Source organism: Lynx canadensis, chromosome B3 (assembly GCF_007474595.2).
Source record: "Lynx canadensis isolate LIC74 chromosome B3, mLynCan4.pri.v2, whole genome shotgun sequence".
Taxonomy (NCBI): Eukaryota; Metazoa; Chordata; class Mammalia; order Carnivora; family Felidae; genus Lynx; species Lynx canadensis.
Genome location: NC_044308.2, coordinates 50,346,136 through 50,366,127, shown reverse-complemented (window position 1 = coordinate 50,366,127; position 19,992 = coordinate 50,346,136).

The window sequence follows — 19,992 nt, the reverse complement described above, 5'->3', positions numbered from 1 at the left end:
GCTTAACCGACTGTGCCACCCAGGCGCCCCAATGACTTTTAAATCTGGCCTATTTAAAGGCAATTGAATAAACACTTCCAATGGAGAAAAAAAAAAGTGAACCTTATAAATGAAACACTCCCATGGACAGGGATAAAGTTACAGACTCTAATACAAAGGGCAAATAAATGTCCTTCCTTTGGATCTAGTCACAGTACCAAGTACAATATTTTATAGTGTGATATTGTATCTTGCAACTTATGTAAGCAATGTGATCAATATTTTATCATATAATCAGTAAAGTGTTAAAATAATCACATAAACACACACACACACACACACACACACACACACACATACACATGCAGATCTACTCTTAAGTGACTTTCAAATAATTTCTAGACAAATTTTTAACTGCAGCCTATCCAGTTATCACAATGGGTTCTCAAGATGAGAAGATGAATGGCCTTAGAAAAGCTCACAATCCATAGTTTTAAATTCTTTTTTAAAAAAATATATGAAATTTATTGTCAAATTGGTTTCCATACAACACCCAGTGCTCATCCCAAAATATGCCCTCTTCAATACCCATCACCCACCCTCCCTTCCCTCCTATCCCCCATCAGCCCTCATTTTGTTCTCATTTTTTAAGAGTTCTTATGCTTTGGCTCTCTCCCACTCTAGCCTCTTTTTTTCCTTCCCCTAGTTTTAAATTCGTTGGGCAAAAAAACCCATGTAAATGAATCACTCACTAGTTATATAGTTATATTATAGCAAATATATATAGCAATATATATATAGCAATATATATAGCAATATATATATATATTCATTCCACAACTTGTCCCAAAGTGGCTTCAATAGTATGTAACAAGTGCTCTGGAAACATCCAGGTACTATGAGAACACAGAGCCTATGTTGTTATCTATAGAAAGTAGGTGATGTTTCATCAACTTTTCCTTCCTTTGGATTTGTGTACCTTTCTTCAATAATATATAGTCCCTCAAAACCCTTTTCTTTCATATATATACATATACATACATGTATATACATATACATACACATTCATATACATATATATACCTATATATACCTATATATAGGTATATATTTATTATTTATTTATTATTTTGTCATTTACAAATAGTATAATAAAAATAATTTTGAGGAAAAAAGATTGTTATAGATCTAGTAATTTTCAAAGTGTGTAGTATAAAGCTGGTTTTAATACAGTTTAAATATATACAAAGACAAATTCAATTTATACGTAACTGAAAAAAAGAGCATACTATTAAATTTAAACATGTTATTTAAATATATGATATTTAATAGATTAAATATTAAGTATATGTCAAACAAGACCAAAACTACCTTTCTGATATGTTTAGATTTCCTACCTTTTACGGTTAACAAAGTCAATCTGTTCATTTATATAATTTCAACATTTTGTTGCCAAATAAGAGAGAAGATTTCAGACTGTTACTTACAAATAGTTTGTAGTCATTCAAAACACATTAAGTTTGTGAATATATTTACTCACTAGAAAAAACCATACTCAGTGAAATCATTATAATTTTCTCCTTTTAATATTTGTTAATTTTCATATTTAATATCAATTAATATTGATACAATATTAATTTTTAAAGTACTAGTGACAGCTTCATATTCCACATAAGAATACTTATCAGATGAATGCACCAACAGACTAAAGGAACACTTTGTAGTGAATATGCAGAATTGTTACTGTTTTCATTCTCATTGAAACAGGATTTCAACAGTAGAGTTCTCTGTGCTTGTTTTCTGTAACCATGTAGAAATTAAATAAATCAGAGCTTCCCAGCTGTATGCCATGACACATACTAGGTTGTGAAAAGCTGATAGGAGGGGGTAAGAGAAATTGAAACCCTCCACCCAGTATGTACAAAGATAATTGTTTTCTGTATTCATGCTTTGGCATGAAAAAGGGTGAGAAACAGTGAATTAAGTAAAATTTGTCAAGAAGCATAAGTGATTTAAAGCTATAGAAGGTCCAAACCATTACAGAGTTTGGAAAACCATACTCACAATTAAGAAATAAGCCTCCTGGTGATGCAGCCATGCTGAAGCCACTAACTATTGCACAAACTCACATGATAGCACCTGGGAACTCCCAAGTTGTTTCATTTTCAAGGGAAAATGTCTTTAAGTAATGTATTTTTAGAAAAATAGCAAAGGGCTACCTCCACCAACAATGTGAGCTTCCTGATCACCTCCCAAACTTACAGGGGCTCTTAAATCACCAGGGGGAAAACATCTGCAAAACTGTAAATTACAGCTCGCAAAGGATGGATATGTATTTTCATTGTTTGATCACTAGTCCCTTGCACACTCCCTGCCACATACAAAACACTCAGTAAATACTCCTTAAATGACTATATTTCACCTTGAATATGAGGCAGGATTTCAGTAGAAACTAGAAGAAACTTTATAAACATGGAGTTCAACTCCTATTCTGCTGATGAGAAAGTAGAGGAAAGGTGATGTGACTTTCTCAGAACCAGTGAATCTTCTTATTCTGGTAGAACTTATCTTTAGGGGGAAATAATCACCCGGTGTCCCTCTCTGTGTGCCACACAAATGGATGGAAATAATAGTTTCTGAGTATACACTCATCATTAGGTTTATTTAGCACACCACTATCTCCATTAATTGGGTTTAAAATAGATTATTGTGAAGAAAAGAGGCAAGAAAATATAATAGAGTCACATAACTCTTGGTCTTTTTTCCGAACCTTAATAGCTAGCAAATATTCTTTGAGCCTCAGTTTTCCCATCTACAAAATGAAGAGAAAATGAAGAAAATAGTTACCTTGGAGAATTGATGAGAAGATAGGTGATTCTGTATAGAATAGGTGATTTCTGTACAGAAAACACCTTCATAATTCCTTGTTCATAACTGGTACTCAGTAAATCTTTATTAAATAAATGAATAAGGCTGTGGATCACTATAATTTTACATAATGGGCAGAGAATGTGACTATTACTTTCTAGCAATAGCTTTCTTAGTGTGAGATTCCCTATGCTACTTTTGCAATACTGGCAATTACAGTTTCTTTTCTAAAACTGTGGTTATATACTAGAACATTTGGCCATGAAAAGTACAATTGTTATTATTCTAAACTCTATGATTATCTTAAAATTAATGACTCCAGATTCAATAAATAAAAATATAGGATTCAATTAAATTGGAAATTCAGATAAGCAACAAATTTGTTTAATATAAGTGTGTCCGAGGCTATATTTTGGTTATGTTTACACCAAAAAAAAAAAACAACTTTAATTCCATAGGACATGCTTATAAAAATGGTTTGTTTATCTGAAATTCAAATTTAACTGGATGTGCCTGTAGGCATCCTAGGGCTGCTCGCGACTCTAGGCTACAGACACAAGGAAGCCTTGAAGATCACAGTCACTGCCTTCCTTCCTTCCACAGATGAGGATATGAAAGCTCAGGGAAGTTGCTTACTTAGCCCACTTCAAAGAGAGTGGCTGAGAACCAGACCACGTCTCCCACCAACCCATCCATCATTCTCTCCCTGCACACCATGACAACAGAGACTTCCCTTCCGGAAAGTCTTAGTAATCTGCTAAGCAAAATGTTTTACTACTTTGATAGTTCTTTGAAAAATAAGCAAACAAACAAAAAATAAAAAGTCAAGCAAAACAACAACAATAAAACCTCTTGTGCATCCAAGCTCCAACATGGCCTCCACTGCCTTGGGCTAGCACGCGCCTGTTTTTTTCTCCATGAATACAATTACCTAGCAAGTGTAAGAAAAGAAGACACACCAATGCAGTCCCCATCCTTCTCACTGCCATCTTCTTCCCTGTAACAATTTGTTTTATCTCTCTGACTTGTCTGGGGTTAGCAAAATAATGAGTATGATGCAAATGTGGTTTTGTGACTGCTGTCTACTGGGCACTGGAATTGTTTACTTGTCATAAATAGCTTCAGAGACACGCCCAGACACCGAGTCTCTGCCTCACCAGCCTCAGAGACAGACACAAATCTCAAACCCCTTGACTGATGACAGCCAACCAAAGAATACAAATGGTAAAGTCCCCCATTACCATGCATGAATTCTGAATAAATCTGACCAAAGTAATATATGTGAGGAAAATTAAAATAGTATAGCTGTTAACAATAGAAGCTTTAGTATAAAACAGACCTGGGTTTGAATCTCAGATCGGCCACTTATACCGTTGTATGACCTCTCAGAATCCCATCCCCAGAGTGAAGGGAAACCCTAACTACTTTGTTCAAAACTCAATATACGGGTGCTGAGGAACCCAAATAAATTATTTCATGATTCCTTCCTTCATCCTGAAACCAGTGGGAATGTTTTCTTCTAATTTTGAGTTTAGGTTAAAGTGCTAGGAGTATTAAAATGCATCAAATTGAACACTTGAAATGGGTGCAGTTATTGTATGTAAAATTTTGCCTTAATAAAGCTGAAAAAAAATAGAGATTGGAGATCGAGTAAAGTAGTTTGGCTTATGTCACACAGCTAGCTAGTAAGGGACAACAACAGGCAGAGAGCAAAGCAGGGCTTTGTGAAGAAGAAGAAGACTGGAGAGAAAATGTCTGGGTGTCAGGGTAGGCCACAGTGAGAGCTACTTTTGCCCCAAGGAATATGAAGCAAGCTGCCTCAGGAGTCTGCAGGAACCAAAGGGTTCCTGCACAGCTGGTCTCCACAGAAGCCTTGTCTGCCCAAACCTGTCTGTTTGCAGATGTTCCCGAAGTAAAAGGTCTTATTTTATCAACAGATTGTAATCAGATCACTCCTTAGAAAAGGTTAAAGAAAAATGTTTCTACTAAGGCCAAGACTGCCCGTGGCATATTTGAATAACACATAAAATTCTACTTGGTCCACCAGTGGAGCTTGACTGTTTCAGAATTAACCCCTAACCAACATCAAAACTAAAGTCCTCCATGAAAAATTTATACACTGAAAACCATAGAAACCTTATGAAAGAAATTGAAGAAGACACAAAAAAATGGAAAAAGGTTCCATGCTCCTGGATAAGAACAAATATTGTTAAAATGTCAATACTACCCAAAGCAATCTACATATTCAATGTAATCCCTATCAAAATAACACGAGCATTCTTCACAGAGCTAGAACAAACAATCCTAAAATTTGTATGGAACCAGAAAAGACCCCGAATAGTCAAAGCAATCTTGAAAAAGAAAACCAAAGGAGGAGGCATCACAATCCCGGACTTCAAGCTATACTACAAAGCTGTAATCATCAAGACAGTATGGTACTGGCACAAAAACAGACACTCAGATCAATGGAACAGGATAGAGAACCCAGCAATGGACCCACAAACATATGGCCAACTAATCTTTGACAAAGCAGGAAAAAATACCCGATGGTATAAAGACAGTCTCTTCAGCAAGTGAAAAAACTGGACAGCGACATGCAGAAGAATGAACCTGGACCACTTTCTTACACCATACACAAAAGTAAACTCAAAATGAATGAAAGACCTCAATGTAAGACAGGAAGCCATCAAAATCCTCGAGGAGAAAGCAAGCAAAAACCTCTTTGATCTTGGCTGCAGCAACTTCTTACTCAACACGTCTCTGGAGGCAAGGGAAACACAAGCAAAAATGAACTACTGGGTCCTCATCAAAATAAAAATCTTCTGTACAGAGAAGGAAACAATCAGCAAAACTAAAAGGCAACAGACAGAATGGGAGAAGATACATGCAAACGACATATGAGATAAAGGGTTAGTACCCAAAATCTATAAAGAACTTATCAAACTCAACACCCAAAAAACAAATATTACAGTGAAAAAATGGGCAAAAGACATCAATAGACACTTCTCCAAAGAAGACATCCAGATGGCCAACTGACACGTGAAAAAATGCTCAGCATCCCTCATCATCAGGGAAATACAAATCAAAAGCACCATGAGATACCACCTTAACACCTGTCAGAATGGCTAACACTAACAACTCAGGCAACAACAGATGTTGGCGAGGATGCAGAGAAAGAGGCTCTCTTTTGCATTGTTGGTGGGAATGCAAGCTGGTGCAGCCACTCTGGAGAATAGTATGGATGTTCCTCAAAAAATAGAACTACCCTACAACCCAGCAATTGCACTACTAGGCATTTATCCACGGGATACAGGTGTGCTGTCTTGAAGGGACACATGCACCCCCATGTTTATAGCAGCACTATCAACAATAGCCAAAGTATGTAAAGAGCCCAAATTTCCATCGATGGATGAATGGATAAAGAAGATGTGGTATATATACAATGGAGTATTACTCGGCAATCAAAAAGAATGAAATCTTGCCATTTGCAACTATGTGGATGGAACTGGAGGGTATTAGGCTAAGTGAAATTAGTCAGAGAAAGACAAATGTCGTATGACTTCACTCATATGAGGAATTTAAGAAACAAAACAGATGAACATAAGGGAAGAGAAACAAAAATAATATAAAAACAAGGAGGGGGAAAAACATAAGAGACTCTTAAATATGGAGAACAGACAGAAGGTTACTGGAAAGGTTCTGGGAGGGTGGATGGGCTAAATGGGTAAGGGGCATTAAGGAATCTGTTCCTGAAATCATTGTTGCACTATATGCTAACTAATTTGGATATAAATTAAAAAAAAAGAAAGCTAAACTCCTCCAAAAATGTTATTATTGAGTGACTAACTACTACTTAGGAAACTCTAGAAAGTAATGTGTCTTAGGTGTGGAATGTCTTAGCAGGTAAAGTAAATGGTAAAATAACTCAATGGTCAAGGAATGAATGAAACACACAATGCAGAGTAATCTCTGAATTCCACTCATGAGCTAGAACATATATAAACAAACCAGCCAAGGAATCATATACCTATCGCTATACAGATGAAATTTCCATCATAGCTTACAGCTCCCCCAGCCTTCTGTGTCAAAGATTTTCACAAAATAGTACCTCCAACTTCACCTCCTTGCTCAGTAAGCCGTAGTGCAACAAAGCTCACACAGCCAAATTAATGCAAAAGTGTTCCATTTACAGTTACTGTCAAAGACATGAGAGTTCGGCTTGTAAAAGAAATACGGGAAGGACAACTCATTTCTTTCTTGGTGGTCCCTTCACTTTTATTCATTCAATCAGTAACAACTTCATGGAATTCCAATCCTCTTGTCTAAAACCTTAGTTTTAGGCTGTAAGATGTAGATTTTTCCCCCATTAGTTTATTCTATATTTAACTCTCTGAATATTTACAATCAAACTGTTGTTTTTAAACCTACAAGTATCTAACATGAACAAAATAATACCAGTTTAGGGTCGCCTGGGTGGCGCAGTCGGTTAAGCGTCCGACTTCAGCCAGGTCACGATCTCGCGGTCCGGGAGTTCGAGCCCCGTGTCGGGCTCTGGGCTGATGGCTCGGAGCCTGGAGCCTGTTTCCGATTCTGTGTCTCCCTCTCTCTCTGCCCCTCCCCCGTTCATGCTCTGTCTCTCTCTGTCCCAAAAATAAAAATAAACGTTGAAAAAAAATATTAAAAAAAATAAATAATACCAGTTTATTAGACCACTCTTAAATAAATTTAACATATATTTATTGAGAACCACATATATTCAAAGTGATGGGCTGGGCTGCAGAGAACACAAAGAATAGGAAAACATAGTCCCTGATTTCAAAGTATTTACAACTGAGTCATTTTAGGATTAATTTTAACTAAGTATTCCTGCTATTAGAAGAGTGTGTGTGTGTGTGTGTGTGTGTGTGTGTGTGTGTGAGAATTCTGAAAACCTAATTCCAATCTTGACGCTTTTTTTTGTTGTTTTTGCTAAGTATAATCTATAAAACTGTTTGGCTAATATATTTATTTAAATTAACTCAGTTCATTTTAGTATCAAATCAACTTATTTAAGAATAAATTAAGTGATTTAAGAGTCTCCTTTAAAGTTATTTTATCATTAATATCCATAAAATCAAGAAGTTTGATGAGCTGGTTAGATTTTCTATTTCAAAATGCACGTTAAAATAAATACTTGTCTATGACCATAAATGTTTGCTGTGTACCACCTAAAATCCCCGTGGGAAATATGACTCCTATCCATTACCATACTGAAGTCTTTTCTTCTACTCCGTGAAAACCTCACCCCAACTCAGGAAACTGTTTGCACCCCAATATTTTGGACTGATGATCTTTACTTCCAACTAACCAAGAAAATCAAGGCACTTAAACACGAGCTTCCTCTCATCACATCAACATTCTGCATCTTTTCCTTAGTTTTAGCCTAATTTTGTAAGATTCCCATACAAATCTCCTCTAATAACATTTTTATCCCTATCCCAAATTTCATCTTCTGTCACCTCAGTTACTCCTTTTATTAACCCTATTTCTTGTATCTCAAGTGGTTTCCTTTTTTCTTGGCCCCTTTGCTTTTACTTTATATTCATTTAATTAACAAATATTTATTGAGTATCTGCTATGTGTCAGAAACTATGCAAGATTCTAAGGATACAGACAAGAAAAACAATGTCACATACCTCAAGATGCTCAATGGTGTCTAAGGGACACAGGCATGTCTGGCATCACCAAGAGTGTAATGAGTGCTATTTACGGTAAATGCAAGTGTGTTTGTGGGGGAAATACAAGTGGAGCTTGAACTCAAACATTGGAAGGATTTCCCCAAGGAGATAACACCTAAGCTCAAACCCTAAATCTTAGACACTTGATGGTTTTATGATCCAGGCAAGTACGTGGTAACTTCAAACTTTCTTCATCCATGAAATGGGAATAATGTCTACCTTACCAAGTTGTAATAAGACTGAGACAGCATGTGCCCAGTATTGAGGTCCTGTAATTAGTCAGCTTGGATTTGAATGCTAAATCTACTACTATATATCCTCAGGCAGATTAATTTACAATTTCATATTGGATTCCTCATCAGTAAAATGTAAATAAGTAATAATATCAATCCAATAGAATTCATACAAGAGTTAAATGTGATAATCCATGGGAATCATCAGATAGATAGTAAGCATTCAATAAATGTTAGCTGCTATTATTAGAAGGCTTTTTTCAATCTCAAAATCTGTGTATAAATCCTGCTAAATTAATAGTAGAATGATAAGTGGAATCCTTGTCATTTGTAATCCTTCATTCTGTTATTCATAATTTACAGTGGATTCCATCTAGTAAGTAAACCAAGCAGGAACAATGGAGGTAAAACTCCAAAGTGCCAAAATGTCAAAGTAGAACAAAATCTACCATCTTTCCATGCACTAAGGGTTGAATTGAGCCCACCCCAAAATTCATATATGAAGTCCTAACTCAGTACCTCAGAATGTGACCTTGTTTGGAGACAGGGTCAGAATTAATTAAGTGAAGAGATGAGGTCATACTGGATTGGGGTGTGGCCCAAACCCAATGAGACCGGCATCCCTTGTAAAACAAGAAAATTTGGTGACAGATGCACACAGGGAGAGAGACGTGAAGATGATTTCAGAAATGGGGGTCATACTTCTACAAGGTAAGGAAAAGCAAAGACTGCCAGCAAACCACCAGCAGCTAGTCTGAAACAGATTCTTCCTCACAGGCCTCAGAAGGAAAGAACCCTGACATCACCTTATTTCAGACACCTAGCCTGTCAAACCATGACATAATACATTTCTGTCACTTAAATCATGCAATTTGCCTTACTGTGTTATGACAGCCATAGCAACTAATATATCTAACCTGACTGATAGATTTTTTCTTTCTGTTTCTTTCTAGTCAGAATGTAGCCCTTAAAAACATAACTATTCTTGAGATAACACTTAAATTTTAGTCTGAATCACATAATCAGTCATTTACCAAAGTTTCTTTTCTACTTCTTTTGTACAAATCTCCTTTCCATCCATTTTATAGGTTCCCTAATATATTCATTTTATTCATTCCACAAGTATTTATTGAAAGCCCCAATAAATTAAAGAAAAAAAACCAAAGATTCTTGACCTCTAAGAATTTACAACCTATGAGTCAAGTCATAAGCATGTAAATATCTGATACAAAGTATGCCACGTCAAGTATTCCCCAGGTACAAGACCAAAGCATACCTCAATCCCATAGTGGTCAATGGCATAGGATTCTCTCTTAGAAAAGTTATGTGTTTTCTGTCAGGCCCATGCCTCCTTCCTTGGTGGTGATATTTACTTCACTTTCCCCAACTTCAGCACAAGCTGACATTGGAAGTCAGCTCACTGCCATTATGACAGTCCCTGCCTCCCAGAAAAACAGATGGAAGGCACTCCCATAGGCAGAAATACAGAGCTATGTAGACAAGTCCTGTTTGGAGAAGCCTCCTGAAATGCCCACGATTCTAGTGTTCTGTGATTTTGCCCACAAAACAGGAATTCCTCAGCCAGGGAACATTACAGACTCATCCTTTTGCACTCCAGGATCCCAGCAGAAGCTTGGCCAAAAGAGAACTATATCAAGAAGGATGTAATAAAAGTAAATAATTTTATGAAAAGTAAAAAGATGACAGATAGATAGATAGATAGATAGATAGATAGATAGATAAAAGAAGGCTTATGAATGCAGAATTCCATGGTGGTTTGGAGAGAGTGGTTGAGGAGGGACATGACTTGAAGGTCATAATGCAAAGGGACTTTAGCTTTACAAGAATATTGTTTTTCTTTGTTTTTTTTTTTTAAAGTTATTTCCTGGATTACCAGCCCATTCTACCATTAATTCAAGATACAGGAGGTGAGCCATTTGCAACCATTCTTTTCACTATTGTAGATTTTCTGTCACACTCACCATTTATGTTAATAGGAAAAGGAGGCCTGGTGAATCTAAATCCCTAGGCTAGAATTACATTACTGGATCTGTCTGACTACAAGGCCCATCCCACTTCTCACAAGGCTTGAGAGTGAGCTTAACCACAAAGGCACCATTACCAACTGATGCTTTACAGTTTATGGCTTTGTGTACAGACAAACCAGTCCTCCTATTTTTTTAAAAAAACAAAACAAAACAAAAACAACTTAGGTTCAACCACAGGAGTGGTTCAGGGGCCAAATCTCTCTTCAATTTAAAGGTAAATATGTGAGTAGATTTTCTGTGCTTCATCTACAAAACCTATTCATTACATGCGTGAGTACATGCACGGGCAAGTGTGTTTTCTAAGAATGAGGACTTAATACAAGAACAAACAAAAAATAAGCTCATCATAATACCAGTGTCATGGAAAAGGACTCTTTGTACAAAGTGAGATGTCCATACTGCCATGATTTCAATGCAGTGTATGTGACAAGAAGTGGCTGAGGGAGACAGGCAAGGGCTAGACCTTACGTCTGTGCAACTGTGGCACTTTCCAACATATCCTGGCCTCTGCTTACTCTCGTCATCTCTGCTCTGCTGGCTTTTTACTGACGAAACAAGTCACTGTCCAGTGGCATCAAGAAATTCTGTCCCTAGGCCATAAATAAATGCCCAACTCCTATAGTTCATGGGTGTATGAGAGCCCAAGAGGCCTAGAATCGATCCAACCCATTTTAACTAGCAAGAAACTACCCAGTAATACCTTGTTTGTATTTCTTGGAGGAGGGACACCAGAAACACTTATTTCATTCTACACAATAATTCACCACAATCAGAGAGAGCACAGCAAGGGCAACACCATCTCCCAGCTGCTGATTACATCAAAGGCTTGCAGCACAAATTCAATTTTATGATGTTAATCTCGGCCTGCCACTCAGAAATTTTCTCTGAGGGATATGATTTTTCTTTGGATTTCATTTTAAGAATGATTTTTTTTTCGTCCACAATCAATAAAGATATGTTTTCATCAAAAGACTCTATCTTGGTAGAATTCAATTGGCTATTTCAATCCCTTTTGGTGACACAATATTAATTAAAATAGTTTATGTTGCACTTCAGCTGGAAAAAGAGGCAGTGAAAATAGAAGCTACTCAGAACACATGTTCTATACACATCAACATAGAGGGCAGAAAATAATTTTCTCTTTCTCCAGGCAGCAGACATTAGCTATTCAACAGAGTTGCTCTGACTTGGTTTATTTCTGTGATCTCACTGCAAAAACAACAAACAAACAAGAAAATTAAAGCTCTTTCTGTTTGTATTTTTTTGTTCAAAAGGAAATCAAAATGCACATCAAAAAGTTGCTTCAAATACTCAGGTTTCATTACCTCAAGAAGTGGAGAAATAAGTGTCTTTGTGCCTACGTGGAATGATGGGCTTTTAAGAATCACAGTCACTGTTTCTCCTAATTAAAAATAAATACATAAATAAAAATATAAATACATAAATACAATACTATTAAAATTTATTTTTATTTTCAATTTCTAAATAATTATTATAATCGAATACATTATATTTCTCAAAAGCAAACACACAGAATTAGCATAGAGGTTTTCACATTTAAAAGAGAGGAGAGGGGTGCCTGGATAGCTCAGTCAGTTAAACTTCCAACTCGGCTCAGGTCATGATCTCCTGGTTTGTGGGTTCGAGCCCCGTGTAGGGCTCTGTGCTGACAGTTCAGAGCCTGGAGCCTGCTTTGGATTCTGTGTTTCCCTCTTTCTCTGCTCCTCCCTGACTCGTGCTCTTTCTCTCAAAAAGTAAATAAACATTAAAAAATTTAAAAAAAAAACGACAACCAAAAGGTAAGTTGACTTGGTTAAAAGTGGGGGGAGTGGACTAGAGTTTGGAATTGTTTACACACTTGAATAATAATGGCAAGGCCTAGACAAATTATACTGTTCTCCAAAGAGTGCATGTAAATGTGTACATGAATGTGGAAAAACACTGGTTAAAAAAAGAAAAAGCATCCATCAATACCATCACTACCACAGGGCTTATTAAGATGCAGATTCCTGGGCCTCAGGCGGATATGATATATCTGAACCTCTAAGACATAGGGTCCAGAAATTTTAACTAGCTCTCCAAATGTTCTTATTACACTTGAGGCTAAAGAATTTGAATCAAATTCAGCACCCCTCATGCACAGCACAGCTAATGAAATAGTGAAATATTGATGAAAGTAAATTAACATTCACTAAATGAATGACTAAAAACAACAATTCCCTCAAAAAGTTCTTATTCAGGGCCTAGTCTACAGGGCCTAGTGAGAATGCCAATCCCTGGCCTGATGTGAGCCTTCCATAGCAAACAGGGCTGGCCTGACCCCAAAAACTATTTTCACTATAATGACTGAAACTGAAAGTAGTTAAATTCTTTTGTTGTCTATTACTGTCTAAATGGCTTGTGGAAAATTTTCCTGCTTTGTATGGCTTTGCAACAAAACAGTCTGATGTGTTCTTTTTGAAATCCTTGTGGGGAAAGGGTCTAAAGGGGGTTCACTCTAGATATTCAGTTGTTCAGTAAATTTGCCCAATGTTTGCAAGTGGGATGACTCATGCATGATCAAATTTGATTTTGAGGTGAAGTCTACCAAATTTAAAAGGATTTTAATGTTAACAATACCAAGAAAAAGTCAAAAGGGCTTTGGATGCAAAGATCATGACCTGAGCAGACAGAGTCACCCAGGTACCCCAGTTTACTTTTTATAATATGCCTGAAAGTCATAAATCCCATCTACACTCAAGGCTAGATTAGTGTTGTATTTTCTGCACTCAAGAGAAGGAGATGATAGAACCATATCAGTTGATTGTAAACTGCACATCAGACAGCCTCTTGTTTTATATGCAACTAAGTCTTCCAACAAAATTGTAAGGTAGACACCCTGCTAGAGAGACTCGAAGAGTAAATAAGTACCTGATAGTGTAAAATAATATATGATCCTCATTTTACGTTTGAGGAAACTAAAGCTCAGAGAGGCAAAATAATTTACCCATGTCCTATAGCCAGTAAAGGATGGGGCAACATGGGAACAGTGTGCCATGATTTATGTCTGTCATGCTCTCTCACCCTGTCAGATTTCCAAACAAATTTCTCCCTTGGCCCAGAAAGCTCTTTCTCAGCATTTCTACCCGGCAAACGCCTACAAAACTGGAATCTTCCAAATTGGAACTAAATTTTAACTCCTTTGAGTATCCTCTGGCTGATATTTAGCACTCCTCCCCCAGCATTCCCTACGCTACATTTATCAGACCACTTACTACTCTGCTCTAATTATTGCTGTGTGTTTCCTAAAGTATATTATGAGTGCTTGGAAGGCAGAAACCTGTCTCTTTCCCACACATTCTGCTGGCAGGGAATTTACATATACCAAGAAGTCCAAAACATGTTGAAGGAAAAGTCAAAGAATTAATGTACTAGTTATGAATGAATGTTATAAAGCTTCAAGAGTTGTCTCTCTTTTCTCCTTTGCCTCCCTCCCCCCTCACCCCACCCCCAGACAATGCAGTGTGTTAAGTGACCATCTTGAGTGTAACTCTGATGTCTGCACAAAGAGCAAAAAGCAGATGTACAAAAATGTCCTTGGCAATAGCTGTTCATTCTAATTTCTACTAAAGCAGCCTAAAATCACATCAGTTTTCTGGGCCCTCACAACTCACCACTGACTCAGAGGAAACATAGTCAATTAACCATGAAGTTGACTGATTCAATTAATAATCCTCTCACCCCATACTTGCTTACTTGTTAAACACTCATGTGTAGGATCTTATGTTTTTCTAGGTTAAATTTCATCTTGTTAAAAGAAAAAGGGGAAATCAGTGCTGAAAAAAAAAGTTCCTATCATTTATTGACTTTTAAGTTTAGACACTTTGACTTATATGATATACATCATTTCATTTGATCTTCATAATGATCCCAGACCTTATTATTATCTCTACTCTAAACACGAAGAAGATGAAGCTTGAAGAACATACGTAGCTTGCTCAGGATCAGAGCTAGAAAATAGAAACAGTCCCCAAAACTCATGCCGTCAAACACCACACCACACTGTTTAAGTGGGGCTGGGGGGTGGGGTCCAGCATGCTAGGACTTTCCTGGAAATGTAAGCAAATTCTAGAAGAGATAGTCCTCTAGAGCAGGGATATCTGCTCTAGAAATGAGGATTTGCCTTTTATAGAAGAGGTTTGGGCACCTAAATGTCCTTTAAGACCAAAGACAATCTTATTTTGAAGATAAAAATGACACACATAAGTTAAAGGACTTGCTGACGACGACCCCAGAGTTAATTTGGCCCAGAGGGCTCTGGAGATGATCTGGTACTAGAAGTTACTGCACAAATTGTTTTAATCCTGATCCCCATCTCATCTCCCTGCCTCTAATTCAGTCTAGAGCAGGAATGAATCTAAAACTGTTAACAACTAGGAGAAAATAAGTATGTATTACGAACAGGGTTTCCAGAGATGTCCTTTAAAAGGTACTGACAGAGTTATTAATAAGAGATGCCACATATTGTGAGTAACATTATTAAATAATAGAATAAGTGAATTATCAAGCCACAAAGATGGCTGAATCCAGCAATCTTGAAAACCTTCAAATATTTAGAATACCATTATTTTCAAGGTTCCATGAAGTTATTTCATAAATACACCTCTATTCCCGTTGGCATGTATAAACTGGAAACACAGATTTCTATTGATTTTATTGATAAAATAATTATAATTTAAAAATATCTTTCCCAAAAAGAGGTAAAAATACTGGAACTCAACACAGAGTCCCAATTTTTGTGGTTTAATAAAATAATAATCCCTTCACTAGATCACTTCAGGGACAGTTTGCTTTTCTCCTCTAGCCCTTGTATTCTTTTTTTTTTTTTTTAATCCCTTTGTATTCTTTACAGAAAACACTATGGTGCATTTAATATGAAGGAAATAGAGGGCAAAGGAACAAGAAGTCACAAGACCAAACTAACCACAAGTACTTGCATGACAAAGTTGGTTGCTTTCTTCACCCCTGGTCTTTAAGTGGTAAGAATTAAGGAGAGGAGGGGGTTAGTGCATTTCATGTTGGGGTGACAGAGTTAGAGGGCTTAGGGAGGCTGGGAAAGGGAGGTGGGGATGGGGAGGGAAAGAGGATGAAAGGAACAAAAGTGTCCAACCCTTTCCTCAGGTTAAAGTATTTCTAACTGGTGACCTAGCTCCAATAGTTGACCTTGAACTCATTTAGAATAAAACCTCGAGAGGAAGGAAGAAAAAGTTCATGCTCCTATATAATAGTGTTCTATTTGTATTTAGTCAACTGTTTGGAAATGCACACAAAAATGCTGTAATGAATGAGGAGGGCGGAATGAGGAAGCACCCGTCCCCAAAGGGAATATTCCTACTACAACTTTTCCAGATTTTTGTCAGTGCAGACATCTCCCCCCTCCCGCCGCTTTATTTTCCTGCCACATGTCCAACTTTGCAAGTGGCGAAGTCTTGGGTCCGCAGTATTTACTACTGTCTCAGCCTTCCTTCCGTGCACGGCAAGGAAGTTTTCGCCCAGATGCCTGGAGCCCCCAAGGGGGCACTCCGCGCGACTCTCATCCACCGGATCTTTTTCCCCCCGCCCGGACACTTTTTTTTTTTTTTATAACTGATTCAATCGACTCGCATTCCTTAGAAGTCCGACTTCCCGCCCCAAGAAACTCTCTCAGTAGTGAATGGTGGGTCCCTAAAGGTCTCTAGGAGCAGACGCCTCCCAGGACCGCTTGTAGGGATACAGAGGCCCACACCACCCAGCCCGTGCCCCTACCCTGGAGCGCGCGCGCGCGCTGCGCAGCACACACACACACACACACACACAACACACACACAACTACACACACACAACACACACACACACACACGAAAGGACCCATTTGAAGGCTGGTGGCTTCGGTCACTACTGATGCGACATCTGGACAAGAGTTGAACAGAGAATTTTCCACGTGCAAGAACTTGGAGCAAAATAAGAGGGTTCTAGCAAGTGCTAGGCGCGCTCACCTTTCTTCCCTGCCCCTCAGTATCCAGACTCAGGCTGCGCGGTCAGTTAGGGCGGGAAGCCGAGCAGCAGCACAAGCCCAAGCCGTGGGCAGTCAGAGACCCACCGCCTGGGACCCAGGAGCCTGAGCCGAGCACAGAGGACGCCCAATCTACCCGAGCCACAGGGCGGCGAAGCAGCAGGTGTCTGGACAGCCAGGCAGCCGAGCGGCTGGACAGCGGGGAGGCCCTGGGGACTGACCGGCCCCGCCCCGTCCCGGCCCCGCCCCGGCCCCGGCCCCCTGCCCTGCTCCCGCCTCCGGCCCCCGGCTCCCGCCGGGCTCCGGCTCCCTCCGGCCGCAGCTGCCCGGCCGGCTCAGCGCACCCCGCCTGCGGTCCCGCCGGCCCTCCCCGTCGCGTTGGTGGCGGCGGCGACCGGAACAGGCCCGCCCGCAGCCTCCGAGGTGCCCGGCCCTACAGCGCTGGAGGGAGTTCAGATGAACTGAGGAAAATCCAGGTGGGTCACGTGGTGTAGACCCCAGGCCCCAGCCCTGGCAGACCTTGGAGAAGGGGGTGAAAGGAAGTCCGCTCAATACTGCATCCTCCCTGGGGGCGCCTGGTGGGTCAGTGGGTTAAGTGTCTGACTTCGGCTCAGGTCATGGTCTCACCGTTAGTGAGTTGAGCCCCGCGTGGGACTCTGCGCTGAAAGCTTGCTCAGAGCCCGGAGCCCAGAGCCTGGAGGCCTGCTTGGGATTCTGTGTCTCCTTCTCTCTCTACCCTCCCCTGCTCGCGCTCTGTCTCACTCTATCCCTCAAAATAAATATATGTAATAAAAAATTAAAATACTGCATCCTCCCTTCCAGGGAGAGTGATCTAGGTTTTAGAGAATGGGTGCGGAATTCGGTTTTTCATGAAAACCAGCAGTCAAGACTGCAACCAGCATTCTAACCAGCAATGAGACAGTGACCAAGTTACCACAACTGACTGGATGTTTTAGAAAATGGGAGGGACGTTTGTTTTTCTGAGGTTTCTCAGCTATTTTATTTTACTTACAAAATCCAGTGGGCAACTTAGTCCTGATTGTTTTTTTTTTAAATATTTGTTTTTGATAGAGAAACAGAGTTGAGCGGGGAGAGACCGAGAGGGAGACACAGAATCCCAAGGAGGCTCCAGGCTCAGAGCTGCAGCCCAGGGTGAGGCTGGAACCCACTAACTCCTACTAACCCCTAGATCATGACCTGAGCTTCAAGATCTGAGCTCATGACTGAGGGAAATTCTGAAGCTTTCCGACTGAGCCACCCAGGTGCCCTTGCTTAGTCCTGGATTCTAAGGCTCCTGGAAGCTGGTGGGGAGAGATTTTAACCACACTCCCTCTTTCAGGGATGGTAGGTCTGTGTCAGATCACAACTTTTAGGTCTCCCCTCAGGAAGACTTCACTATCCTGGACTTTACTGCATGAAGCCCCTTTAACTAGGACAGTCTTCCCACCTTCATCATCCTCTGTGCCTTGTAGTTCCAGTCTAGTTCATCAGAATTGTCACTTCCCCGCTTGCAAGTTAGCTGTTCTGCTGTTCGTTCCCAAGATACCTCACTTCCTGTGTCATAACATGGTCACAACTTACTGCAATTAATTATTTGTTGCATTGGCCTCCCCTGCTTGACTGTAAAGGGTGAGGACAGTAGATAGGACAGTGGGTGGGGACAGTAAAGGTGGTATGTACATACATAATTAATAAAATAGTCAGAAGACAAATAGTGTATGATTTCACTTACATGTATGAAATCTAAAACAAATGAACAAAACAAACAGAAGCAAATTCACAGATATAGGAAACTGCTGGTTACCAGAGTAGGGAGGGATTGGGTGTTGGGTGAAATGGTGAAGGAAATTAAGAGGTACAAACTTCCAGTTATAGATTAAGTGAGTCAATGGGGATTTCATGTGCAGCATAGGGTATATAGTCAATAATATGTAATAACTGTTGGTGCAGTTGGTGATTAGACTTGGGGGGATTCATTTGCAATGTATAAAATATTAGATCACTATGATATACGCCCTGAAACTAGTAAGATATTAGTACCGCAATTATACTCTAATTAATTTTTTTTAATTTAAAAATTACTTAAAATAAATAAATCAATATGTGGCATGATGATATGCATGTGGCAGTTGACTGGTAAGGTACCCCAGCCCCTACTTTTTTTTTTTAATCCAAGAATACATTTTTATTTATTTTTATTTTTTTTGAAATTTATTGTCAAATTGGTTTCCATACAACACCCAGTGCTCATCCCAAAAGGGTGCCCTCTCAATACCCATCATCTACCCTCCCCTCCCTCCCACCCTCCATCAACCCTCAGTTTGTTCTCAGTTTTAAGAGTCTCTTATGCTTTGGCTCTCTCACCACTCTAACCTCTTTTTTTTTCCTTCCCCTCCCCCATGGGTTTCTGTTAAGTTTCTCAGGATCCACATAAAAGTGAAAACATATGATATCTGTCTTTCTCTGTATCAGCCCCCACTTCTTTAATGAACTTTTCTCACCTACTTTTCTCGCCTTCTAAGTCTGCAGAATTTTACTTCAGAGTTAATACCTCCATCCCTATCAACCATCCACAAGTCTTCATTTCATTTCTTGAACAGAGTCTTCTTCAGTCTTCACACACGTGCAAGTGTGGTTCCTCTGATCAGCTGTGCCATAACTTGCTTGGTGGTTATAAGGCGCCCTCAACCATGCTATGTCTCAGATCAGGACCTTTGATATTTTTAAGACCTATGAAATGGGGAGGAGGGAAGGAAAAAAAATTAAGTTGAAGAAAGTTTAATAATAGTAATTTATTGGCTTTTATGCCAATACAGTCATTGACAGTGTTGGACTTTCCAAAATCTGTAATACTAGAAAACAGTAAAAGTACTCTTCCCACTTCTTTGTTTTCCAGAAAATGGGAAATGGTTTACTGGAATGAATCTTCCTTCCCCAATGACGTTTAAGACTTGCCTTACTGATAAGACTTACCTTGTTTATCTAAGACAAGGCTGGACACAGGTCCTCCAAATTCCCATTCTATGCATTGTAAGTGATTCCGTGAACTGTATGTGCTCACTAACCAATCTAGACAAACTACCTGCCACCTCAACGTGACCAAACTTTGGTTAGGC